The sequence below is a fragment of the Dioscorea cayenensis genome, chromosome 15 (assembly GCF_009730915.1).
Source record: "Dioscorea cayenensis subsp. rotundata cultivar TDr96_F1 chromosome 15, TDr96_F1_v2_PseudoChromosome.rev07_lg8_w22 25.fasta, whole genome shotgun sequence".
NCBI classification, from domain to species: Eukaryota; Viridiplantae; Streptophyta; class Magnoliopsida; order Dioscoreales; family Dioscoreaceae; genus Dioscorea; species Dioscorea cayenensis.
The window spans coordinates 19,210,118-19,222,858 of record NC_052485.1 but is presented as its reverse complement, the minus strand read 5'-3'; the positions used below and the strand labels follow the sequence as shown (position 1 = coordinate 19,222,858).

At 40.6% G+C, this 12,741-nt stretch overlaps 1 non-coding gene across 1 annotated transcript; it reads left to right on the top strand.

The window, feature by feature from the left end:
• Nucleotides 1–11,867: 11,867 nt before the first annotated feature.
• On the top strand, nucleotides 11,868–11,974 carry LOC120278272. The gene has a single exon (XR_005541611.1). It is a non-coding gene; the product is annotated as a small nucleolar RNA R71 (small nucleolar RNA).
• Nucleotides 11,975–12,741: the final 767 nt, after the last annotated feature.

Genomic DNA, 12,741 nt, shown 5'->3' with positions numbered 1-12,741 from the left:
CCCGATGAAAATATGGAATTGGGAAGTTATTCAAGTCGGAGACTGTAGCAGAGAAATGCAGCAACAATGCAGCACGACTGTAGCAGCACTATTCATAGCCGGCTGAGAAATCAGAGAAACAGAGAATCCACACGGGCATGTGGAAATAATCCACGGCCGTGTGGAAATTCCGCACGGGCGAAAGTACCGTCCACCCCCGTGGAGTCGCCTGATTGCAGCCCTATTTAAAGCCGATTCAGCCCGATTTTGGTATTCTTTTCTCCATATTTTCCCCAACTTGAGAGAGGACTTCGGTTAGGATTTTAAGGGGTATTAGCTAGGGCTTTGGAGAGGTTCTACAGCTCCGACATCATGCATCGTTTGGAAGAAGGTTATTGGGAGAGCTTTCGTCGGCACCGATCCGGCGAGGTGTATCCTAGGCCGGACAAAGGATCCCTTGCGATGAGTAGAGGACTCTCCACAAGACCATCGAGATGACCATCGAGGGGGTTTCTTTATGGATTCATTGCTTTTACATTCGATTTCTTTGATTGTACTTAGCTCCATGGAGAGCTAAACCCCTAGTGGTTACTTGGGTGATTGTGAACCCTAGGATGTATTCGTTTCTTTGAACTTCTTTATTATGCTTTTAATAAATTGATGTTTATTGTGAGTTCCAACCTTGAATGCTTGATTGTATGAACATTTCCCCTAGAGTGACACTAGGGTTGAGAGTTCTTGTTGGTAACCTTGTGAGTGAGTTACACACCACGAGTGTTAGACAAAGCTAGGTTGGAGAGGGTTGAGAGGGTGAGTCGAGAGGTACAGGAGCGTCCCCTTTTCCCCTCTGACGTGATAGATTCTACCTCCGTTCCTCGAGTTCTTTGCGGCCATAATAGAGTGAATGGTCTATGGAATGAATCTCTATTGGGGCTTAGTTGCGCGTGCAACAGAGTGAAACGTTGAGGGATCTTAGTATCTAGGGCTTAATTGTGGTTAGGGACCTTCCGCCTGGACCAAAGGGTTAGGTCTATAATTAGGAAGAGATTTATCACCTGGAATCCCTAGAGCTCATTGCAACTTTATTCGAGTGCGAGGTGTTGAGATTGGTCGATTTCTCCTCCGGGACATGCATAGAGTTAGGCATAGTTGACCTTAGATTTGGGACTATGTATTTAAGGAATTCCATGACTCACCATTGCATTGATTAGGAAGCATAATAGAGAGTTCTTGCACTTGAAGCGATTATCCTAGGTGAAGCATCATCCGAGTACCCCATCTTTATCGATTGTCTTACCTCCTCATTACTTTTGCTCTCTTACATGTTGCTTTTAATTGTTGAGAATTGAATCATTGTTACACATATCATTGTTGATATTCCACATAGCTAAGAATCGAATTAAGTGTCTTCACTCCCTACTCCCTGTGGATTCAACCCCGCTCACCCGGGATTATTACTTCAATAAACCCATGCACTTGCAGGATATACACACAAGGGAATCTTGTGAAATTGATATTTAGCATCAAATTCCAAATTATAGGTTTAATGGATGTCAAATGAGTGTAAAAATAGTTATGAAATACATGAATAATATAGACTCATCAGAGTTATTGGCAATCTCTGTGTTGTTTCCAATCATGTGGAGTGGATTTTACAAGAAATCACATTTTTGCTCTGTATTCAAATTAGGGGTAATCTCTCTTTAGGGGAGATTATCTACTCAAGAGATTTCATTAGCTCACATTGAGGTTTAACAGAGTGTTAATACAATTGTGTGGATTTTATATTAGCTCTGCACCTATTTAGTTACTCTTTACCAGAGAAATCGGGATTTAGTATAATTCTAAAAACCTCTCGATTTAATTAGGATTGCATATTTAGACAACTTTTGTCCTGCACTTCATAACCCTATAGGGATGCTATGCCTGAAAATCATTTCTTCCTCTGATTTTCGTCCTACATTTTATATCTTTCTTGTTTTTGTTTTCTTTTGTTCACTCACACAACATTTTATCACTTAGGCTATTTCTCGGGTTTAGGGTTATTACTAGTATTCACTTTCATCTCTATGAGCGAGCACTCTACACTTATGCACACTTTATTACGTGATCAGCATGTACACTTGCATCCCTATCAAAGTACTAGTTCTTCTTACACCTATTTACACTTGTTCTTGCTATTTTGGCCTCTTATGAGCTAGGCTTTAGTTACATTGAGGAGAATGTATACCTCTATGAATTGGGGATGAATCGTGAACTTTACATGTTGAGTGTTTGATCTATGATAGCTTTAGTATTATGATAAGTGTCCAAATGTATGTTTTATCTTATATGTATTTTATACACGTAGTGCGTTTTTTTGTGAGAGTTGATGCCTGTTTCACTCTTAATCGTGTATTATTTTCTTTGTAGGGCATAAAGAAGCCATGGAGAACATGAGGATGAGATCAAGCCAGAAAGAAAGAGAAAACCAGGTTGCGCGGTATTGAGCTGCAACTAAGTCACTGTCGTAGATTTATTGTAGCTAGTGGACTGTAGAAGCTGCTGTACCACCTTGAGATTTTTTGAGATAGAGAGTTTGGCCTAAGTTATACGGCCTTCATGTTGGCCACATATAGCTCGTATGGACCCCAGTATTAACCATAGTATGCTACAAATTCTCAATATTCTTGGTGTCATACATCTCCATACGGCCCCCATACGGCCTGTATGACCCATGGGTATAAAGCAACTTTCTAGGACTGGAAGGGGGGAGCTTTTTCCGCCATTTGGAAGAGAAGAAGAATCGAGAAATGAAGAAATCTTGGAAGGTGAAGTTGAAGGGATCTAGGGGCTTCAAGGCATCATCACTCAAGGGGGAGATCAACCACCAAGGAAGGAAGGAGTCTTAGGACTGAGAAGTGGCCTTCAGCTAGGGGAAGCATCATTCGACAATCCTTGGATAGGGGAAGCATCATTAAGCGCAATGGCCATCTCCTTCTTCATCATTTCACCTAGGGAGTGTCATCTATGAACTTCTATTGTGTTTTGATTTACATTCTTGTTTGCATTTGTTTGATGGCACACTGAACCCTAAGGCCACCTGATGTCAGTGAACTTTGGGGGGTTCATCATGTATTTTGGATGATTGCTACTTAATTCTATTGCTTGGGTTGATTTGTGATTTAATCCATATTGTTTTATACTAATAATTACTTATAGACAGATCTGTAATTCTTTTATGAGTTATACATGTCGATGTGACTTACTCACGTGTAATAGATCTTGAATGGATTAAAAAGGGTTGCTTGTATCAACATGCTGAGAGATTGGATGTCAGTAACCCTCCGATCTTTGAGTGTAAACTTAGGTTGAGTGTACTCTTGTTTTGCGATTTCCTTGTTCTTAATGCAATCGTAGGGGTGTTGATTTCAATGAGATTCTGATCAACATTTGTATGTGATTAGAGTTTAATCACCAAGAAATTAGGGTTGACCTAATCTAGAAATCCCTTAGTCCAAATCACACTTGTATCTTTTGTTCTTCATCCTTGTATCATGATGACCCCTCAAGGGGATCCTCATCCGCAAGTGTACGGGGTCGCCAAGTAATACCTTGTGCAAAAGCCCAAGGATCGTATTCCACGGGGCTAAGAAGCGCCTATTAGTCCTCCATCACTCACTTTCTAACCTTACAACTCAAGCATGGTATACTACTCTAATACGAGCAAGAATGTAAATAAAACACAGTTATAGTAATTCCAAGGCAGGCAAGAAAATCACAAGAGCAATGATGCTAAGAATAGGCCTAGGGATGAGGATTCTCAAGAGGGGTCATCATGATATAAGGATGCATAAAAATAAATGGCAAGGGTGATTTAGACCGATGGACCTCAAAATTAGTTCAACCCCAATTTCTCGGCGGCTAAACCTTGATCACATACAAATGATGACAAGGATCTCTCCTTAATCATATTCCTATGATTGCAATGAGTACAAGGAGATCACGAGATAAGGATGCACTTAACCTAAGTTTATCCTCATGGTTCAGAGGGGCTACCTACATCCAATTTCTCGGCATGTTGGTCAAAGATTACCCCTTTTAGTTCATTAACTATATAATACATGCGAGTAGGTCACATCTACGTGTACAACTCAAACAAGAACTAAGAATTTCTCCACATAATAATTCTAGGCATGAAACACAATGAACCAAACCATAAATCACACCAATGCACTCCAAATGTAAATGTAGCATCCAAAATACATGATGAACCCCCCAAGGTTCACCTACATCCGGTGGCCTTGGGGGTCTAGTGCGCCATCATACAAACAAGCATATCAATCTCAGCAAAAACAAGAAGTAAATGCATAAATAACACTCCCTAATCCGAATGATGATGAAGAAGGAAAAATGCCGATCGAATGACGCTTCCTCAAGCCCAAGGAAAGCCGAATACTCCTCCTCCTTTGATGATGAAGCTTTCCCCTTGAGATCTAGCCCTTGATCTTCCCAAGCCTCAAGCCAAAACACTCTTCAAAATAATCTCTTCCTTTCTCCTCTTCTTCCCAAGTGCTGGCTTCCAAGGATCCTCCAAAGTCTCTCCTCCCCCAATATATCACTCATCATGCCCCAAAAATAGCCTCCATCCCGAGTGATATACCACTCTCTATGAGTTCAATCTCGGGTGGTATACTCCTCTCTATGAGGACCTCATTCAGGTTGTATACTGGCTCCATGAGATCCTCATAGAGCTCCTCATTGACATTGTTTTGGGTATGCAAACTCCACAAATGAACTTGGAATAGTATCTATACTGGCTCAATGAGCACCTCATTGAGCCAGTATGCCTTCAAGAAAAACTTGTTCTCTTCATTGGCTATAGTAATCATCCCGGGCTCTATACTGGGCAACATTGAGGCCGTATGCCGTGATTCAATTCCGGACTCCAAACTCTCTAGGTGCTACAGTGTCACTGCTACAGTGCCTCTACTATAGTACCGTGACCTATTTTACTTCTCTTTTTCGCCCAAATCATATCTTCGTGTCTTCCATGGCGTTCCCATGACCTGCAAAGCAAATAACATATGATTAAGCAAAAAACGGCCATCAATTCCAATGAAAATACATGCTAGAGTAACAAATACATATACTAAAATACATACATTTAGACACTTATCAAATATCCCCACACCTAAGAATTTGCTTGTCCCCAAGAATATACATCATGAAAAACAACGATAATGATAAGTGGCTAAATGTAATACTTCCGGCTCAAATAAATACAAGACTCCACAAGCATTGGAAAATGATAAAAAGATAATGAGTTACAAACATAAAGTGCAACAAAAAGATCTTGTCTCACCTCCTATATGTTTGTGCCATGTGTGTGAAACTTGTATTTCATCTGCCCTGACTTGGTCCAGTCTACTGACTTCAATCAGTATAGATCTATATGCTAATCACTCCACATGCAAGAGTACCCAGTCTTAAAATGCTAAGTGCTACTCCGATGAACAAGAAAGATCCTTCTAAGTCTTGAACTCAAACTAACTCCCCTTTTTTTTCCAAAGCCTCTAGTAGGTAGCCAAAAAGATCACTAGGGTTTTTATTTTCATTTCATTTCATTTTTTTCGAGTCCGACTAACATAGACTACACCAAAAAATCTTTCTGGAGGGTGCACATGCTGCTTAGGCACAAGAGCCACCCAACTACTCGGTTACAGTCTACATAGATGCATTCATGCTTCATTAGCAGAGGAATACTGACAAAGCCGCATTTTTCTCTTTTCATTCTTCTCTTTTTTTTCACATTCATCCTAGATCATGTCTTCAGACTACTCTACATGCCACAAAATTAGGGCTAGCTCAACAAGACTCAGAAGTTCTTAAGAGTTCATCGAAAGAAAGAACTTAGAATTCGAAGGTCGAGTACTCAAAGTTGTGTGTTAAGCAATCAAGAGAGATAGAGTAGTCACGTTGGCTATTCCCAGGGCATCAACACAAGATTCAGTGTACAAGACAATACTAGAGGTGAAACATGATTCAATAGAGTACAACAACAAATATGTAACTCAAATCAATCATTAATCCATGCTATAAGAGTCTTACAATAATGAACAAGCCATCATGGGTAACACTAGCATGCAAACAATAACCCTAATACATATAATACACCTATCCCCCACTTAGTGTTGTACATTGTCCCCAATGTACACTAATCATGAAAAAGATAATAATATGTGCAATGAAAACAATGGATGAGTGTGGAACGAACTTCCCCGGTTAAATCTTGTGCACATGGTGAGAGGTGACCTGAATAAAAGGTGTTGCAAGCTTTTCATGTCGGGTCCGGCTTCCATGGAATGTGGAGAGGCTCACCAAGCTCCCTTAATGCCCTGCAAGGCACAAAGGGGCATCATCATTCCAAATAAAAATTAAGATGACAAAAATAAATGCCAAGGAGTAGTTAAAACACACAAATACTAGATAAAGAGTAACAAAGTTCTACACACGGTTGGTAGGGCATCCCCTTCACAACTTATTACAACCAAACAAACACACTGGCATCAAAAGTGAAGCAAAGAAATAAACTAAATAAGTAAAACAAATGTCCATTCTCAAATGTCCAACTAGTCATCACAAGATGTTGAAGATGTGGTTGTCTTGATGTGCTTCGAAATTGCTCAAAATCTCCAAAGTAAGTTGGTGAAAGGTAGGATCATCAATTGAGAATAGATTCACCAAAAACCATGTGAAAGTAATTCCTTGAATTGTTCATGCATCCCAAATATTTCCAAAATACCCCATTCTATGTGATGAAGTGTGGCACATGGTTTGGTCTTCGAAACTTCACACTTCGCCATATGATGAGCATGCTTAAAGTGGGGTTCTTCGGGGTTGGCATTGTGTTTCTTGGACGTTTGGAGGTAAATTTCTTGACTTGTGGCATTCCTACAACAATAATAATTCAAATAAGAATTAAAGGAATCCAAGAAAATGTAATATGTGGCATGAAAATGGACAAAACATGAATAACTTGAAGTGAATAGGATCCATACGGGCATATGAAGCCCGTATGGGTACTATTCATTTTGAAAGAGTTTCCCCATATCATGAATTCGAAGAAATTTTTACATAAATTCGGGATATTTCAAAAACATGATGATCATACCACAAGATACAAGCTAAAAGCTTGAAATAATCCACACAAAAACTCAAGAAAGCAAGAAGAAAAGAAAAGAAAAAAATCTCATCATGCAAGCTTCATACCAACAAAGATCTTGAAAACACTTGAGTGAAGCATGAAGACAAACACAAGATCAACTTCCCAAGGAGATGTGGAGATGATTTAGAGTAGTATTGAGTGAGATCCAGCCATGGAGAGATAGATCATGGAAGCTAGGGCTCGGTTGGAGAAGAAGAAGAATGAAGAGAAAGACAAGTTGGCAATGTTCACATGAAGAATAAGAGTCTTCACGGCCTCTATGAGGTGCTCATAGAGCCCGCGAGGGGTAGTGTAAAAGTTCTGAATTTTTTTTTGATGGTCTCTATGCGCTCCTCATAGAGCCCGTGAAGGCTAGTTAAAAAGTTCTGGATGGTCTTTGATGGTCTCTATGAGCCCCTCATAAAGCCCGTGAAGCCTAGTTAAAAGTTTATGGAATTTTCTCACAACCTCTATGAGCTGCCCATAGAGGCCGTGAGGCTCTAAAAACTTGGTTTAAAGTTTTGGTTGCTCCTCCAAACACATGGCCATGGTTGCAAAATGATCTAAAATCATCTCTAACATGAAATATTGGTTCAAAGTTTCAATCTAACAGATAAAATTATAGCTCACACAAGTGCAACTCCACAATAAAATTAAGTAAACAACCACATGGAAAATGATCATGATAAACAAAGTGATGAGAGCATGGACTTATTCAAATTAACAACTTCAAGAAAATACAAAAAATAACAATAACATGAACACAAAGATCACACAAACATGAAAATAAACCCCCGAATGCTTGGGTTGCCTTCCAAGAAGCGCTTGTTTAATGTCACGAGCTTGACGTACCTTTTTACTTACCTCATGGGGGCTTGAGTAATTTAAAATTTCCCCCTGTCATCTTTGAATTGTTGTTGTTTCTTCCCTATAAATTCAAGGACATCAATGAATAAACTTCACATTTTTCATGAGTGAGAGAAGGTGGAGATTGTACCTTCTTTTGTTGAGGTGTTGGATGGGAGTGAGTGATACCTTTCTTCTTCTTTTCCCGAACCTTCCTCCAAATTTTTTTCAACATTGAATCTTTCTTTTCTTTCTCTTTGGCATTGGTACACATAACTTTCTCCTTTAGCTTCTTCAAATTGGAACTTGGAGGAGGAGAGTGAGGTTCTCCTTGATCTCCAATTCCTAGCTCTTCCAAGTATTCATCCAATGGGTTTAATCATAGCACCTCCTGCACACAATCAGAAATTAAAAGATCAGTTTCATCAACAAAGTAAAGCATGTCATCATGGTCTAAAGAATGCTTCATGGCCGCCAGTAGAATGTACACTGCTTCTTCCTCACCAACTCTTAATGTTAATTTTCCTCCTTTAAGGTCGATTAGGGCACCGGAGGTAGTAAGTAATGGCTGACCAAGGATTAACGGTGTCTCAACATCTTCATTAATATCCATGATGAAAAAATCCACAGGAAATACAAATTTGTCCACCTGGACAATCACATCTTCTACAATCCCACGAGGCTTCCTTGTTGAACGATCCGCTAATTGTAAAATCATTCTCGTGGGTCGAAGTTCATCAAGACCAAGCTTCACATACATGGTGTAGGGCATAACATTAATGCTTGCCCCCGAGTCCTCTAGGGCATTTTCTTGAACCCCACCCTCAAGTACACATGGAATTATGAAGCTTCCCGGATCTTTCAATTTTTGTGGGAGCTTCTTCTGAAAAATAGCCGAGCAATTTCCCGTGAGTGCAACTGTGCCCTCTTCTTCCAATTTTGTCTTGTTTGTTAGCAATTCCTTCAAAAACTTCGCATACTTGGGCATTTGAGTTAAAGCTTCCACAATCGGGATGTTTATGTGGAGTTGCTTGAAGATGTTAACAAATTTTCTGAATTGAGCATCCTCCTTATCTTGCTTCAATCTGGTCGGATAGGGAATTGGAGGTTTGTATTCAAACGGCTTTGATGAACCCTTTTGTGGACTTTCCTTATCTTCACTTCGCTTGCTTTTCTCAATAACTTTCTCCACTATGTTAGGGTCTTCCACTTCGGCTACCCTAGTCTCCTTGACACTTGGGTCAACTCCGACCCTTGTCTTAACCTGCTTCCCGCTTCTAAGGGCAATGGCCTTTAAGTGCTCTCTTGGGTTCAATTCAGTGTTGCTAAGAAGATTGCCTGAAGGTCGCTCAGAAATTGCTTTAGCAAGCTCCCCCACTTGGTGTTCAATTGATTATACAGAAGCTTGAAGAGTTCTCAAAATGCAGCCTGATAAGTGCTTGTGTGATATGAATGCGAAGCGTTCTTTCCTTATGTTGAGCATTACTTTTCTCGGGTTTTTACACTAATATGTGTGTTTTTATGTTACTTTTATGCAAGTATGGTTGTGAAACCAATTATGAAGGAAAGAAGCCAATGTGGATCACAATGCACCGATTTTGGAGGAAATCTTGCTAAAGTTCAAACGCGAAGATATAAGTCGGGTGCACAACCATTTGGATGGGCACAAGGGTAATCACACTCAAGCACTCCGACTTATGCACATAGAACAAGATTTCCATCAACTTATACATCATTGAAGAAGCAAAGTGATCCACGGCATAAACGTGTGCATGTTTATGTTACCTCGATGAAAAGTGAATTCGGGAGTATTTTTTGGCAGAGTAATGTAGCAAACACTGTACCAGTTACTGTTCACAGCCGGCCGAAAATGACAGTTTCGGAGAATCCGCACGGGCGTGTGGAAATTACCAACGCCCGTGCGGATATTCCACAGGGGCGTGTGGATTCCCGATTCCAGCCCTATTTAAAGCCGATTAAGCCCGATTTCAGCATTCTTTTCTCCATCTTTTCCCCAACTTGAGAGATGGTTTCGGCTAAGGTTTTGAGAGCTATTGGCTAGGGTTTTGGAGATGTTCTACGGCTTTGACATCATCATTCCTTTGGAAGAAGGTTGGTAGGGGAGCTTCCGTCGATGCATATCCTATACCGGACAAGGGAATCCTTGGACGACGAGTACAGGACTTTCCACAAGACCATCGACATGACTATCGAGGGGGTTTCTCTACGGATTCATTGATTTTACATTCTATTTCTTTGATTGTACTTAGCTTCATTTAGAGGTAAACCCTAGTGGGTACTTGGGTATTTGTGAACCCTAGGATGTATTTGTTTCATTGAATCTCTTTATTATGCTTTCAATTAATTGGTGTTTGTTGTGAGTTCCAACCTTGAATACTTGATTGTATGAACATTTCCCCTAGAGTTACACTAGGGTTGGGAGTTCTTGTTGGTAACCTTGTGAGTGAGTGACACAGCACGAGAGTTAGATAAAGCTAGGTTGGAGAGGGTTGAGAGGGTGAGTCGAGAGGTATAGGAGCATCCCCTTTCCCCTCCGACGTGATAGATTCTACCTCCATTCCTTGAGTTCTTTGCGGCCATAATAGAGTGAATGGTCTAAGGGATGACCCTCCGCTGGGGCTTAGTTGCGCGTGCAACGGAGTGAAGCGTTGAGGTGATCTTAGTATCTAGGGCTTAATCGTGGTTAGGGACCTTCCACCTGGACCAAAGGGTTAGGTCTATAATTAGGAAGAGATTTATCACGTGGAATCCCTAGAGCTCATTACAACTCTATTCGAGTGCGAGGTTGAGAGGTTATTTAATCTCTCCTCCGGTACATGTATAGAGTTAGGCATAGTTGACCTTAGATTTGGGACTATGTATTTAAGGATTTCCACAACTCACCATTGCATTGATTAGGAAGCATAATAGAGGGTTCTTGCACTTAAACGATTGTCCTAGGCGGAGCATTATCCGAGTACCCCATCTTTATCAATTGCCTTATCTCCTCCTTTACTCATGCTCTCTTACTTATTGTTTTTACTTTTGAGAATTGAATCATTATCACACTTATCACTACTGATCTTTCACATAGCTAAGAAGTGGATTAAGTATTTTTATTTCCTACTCCCTGTGGATTCAATACCCGCGCATCCGGGATTATTACTTCAACAAACCCATGCACTTGCGGGATATACGCAACGGGATGTTGTCATAGCTTATCTCACTAAACTGCCCGACATGTTGAGCAAGCTGAGCGTTCATCTTCCTGAACTGGGAATCCATACTGCTGGTTATGCTATTAAACCTTGATTTAGTGTTGATCATGAACTTGGTAAGCACATCTTAAGTAGTGAACCTCTTCTCTAGCACTAGTTGTTGCATTTGGGGACCTTGTGAATGTGGTGCAGCTTTTTGTTGTTGCCCCTGATTATAAGTCGAGCTGTAAGGATTTCCTTGTGGCTTTTATCCCCCAATATAATCAACATTCTCAATTGGGGAGACGGAGGAACTAGCAATAGGACATTGGGCAACTCCATGTCCTCCACCACAGGTGCTAAAGCTCATCACCGACTTTGACTTCGAGCTACTACCCATGAGCATATCTAGCTTCCGAGACAATACATCTACCTTCGCGGCAAGAGCATCATTAGCACTGACTTCATAAATTCAGACCGCTTTTTGTGGTGCACCTCTTGACGGCCAATGAGACTCATTGTTTCCCATTGATTGAAGGAGTTGCTCGGCCTCATCGGGGTACTTGTTACTAAGAGATCCACCCACTGAGGCATCAATTAATTGACAAGTTGTATAATTCAACCCGTTGTAGATGATCTGAACCCACATCCAAGAAGCAATGCCGTGATGGGGGCATCTTTGAAGGAGATCCTTAAATCTTTCATAAGCTTCAAATAGAGTCTCCGATTCTCCTTGTTTGAAGGCTGAAATTTCTTGCCTTAGTTTCGCCGCTTTGCTTGGAGGAAAATACCTTCCCAAGAATTTTTAACCATATATTTCCATGTTTTGATCAATCTCGGTGATAAGGATGTCAGCCACCGGTATGCCCCATCTCTCAAACCAAATGGGAAAAGTCAAAGCCAGATCGCATCATCTGTCACTCCTTTTATCCTGAAAGTGGAACAAATTTGGAAAAAATGGCAAGATGATCATGAACATCCTCATTCGCAAGACCATTAAATTGGACTGAATTCTGGGTCATGCCGATGGTGCTTGCCTTGATTTCAAAACTGTTTGTTGTAATGGATGGTTCTTGAACACTGAATTCTTCACCCGTGAACTGCGGCCTTTCATATTCGGATAAGGTACGTCTTTCTTCGGCCATGATTACAGATTCTCTGTCCTCAATCTCAATGCTTCTTTGACTAGTGCTTTCACCCACTTCTCTAAGTCTTCGACGCAAAGTTCTCTCAATTTCATTGTCTTGTGCAACTAAATTTGATGGATTTGCACATGTCATGCACAGTACCTTGCAAAGTCAATAAAGAAAGACAAAGTTAAGCTCAAAAAGAAATAAAACAAAAGAAAAGAAGAAGTAAAAGAAAAGACAAATGGTTAAAGGAATAAGCTAGAAGTTTCCTAGAATTCCTTAATGTCCCAAGCAACGGCGCCAATAACTTGATTGATCACCCGCAAGTGTACGGGGTCGCCAAGTAATACCTTGTGCAAAAGCCCAAGGATCGTATTCCATGGGGCTAAGGAGCGCCTATTAC